This window comes from Cariama cristata, unplaced genomic scaffold (assembly GCF_000690535.1).
Source record: "Cariama cristata isolate BGI_N322 unplaced genomic scaffold, ASM69053v1 scaffold25179, whole genome shotgun sequence".
Lineage (NCBI taxonomy): Eukaryota > Metazoa > Chordata > Aves > Cariamiformes > Cariamidae > Cariama > Cariama cristata.
The window spans coordinates 6859-7172 of record NW_009634456.1 but is presented as its reverse complement, the minus strand read 5'-3'; positions in this window follow the sequence as shown (position 1 = coordinate 7172).

Here is a 314-nt window from a genome sequence, read left to right as displayed (position 1 = left end):
TCAGGACTGGCAGGAGCTGCACCCCAAGTCCTGCTTCAGCATCACCTGCCAGGGCTCAGACAGCTGTGCCCAGCTGTGCTGCCCACCCCATCCCTGGCCGAGCCCCTTGCCCCTTACACCCACTGTCTGCGTTAGCGTTGGTGCAGGCGAGCCCAGTCCCTAATTTTAGGCTTCAGCAAAACAGCCCCTTGGACTCCGATGGCACTTTTATTTTTAGCCCCTATGCAAGCAACGGGGTGACGTGGTTTCGCTTTCTGCGGGACACACGTTATCAAAATTCCCCCCCCTCCCCAGGAACAGAGACGAGACAGCAG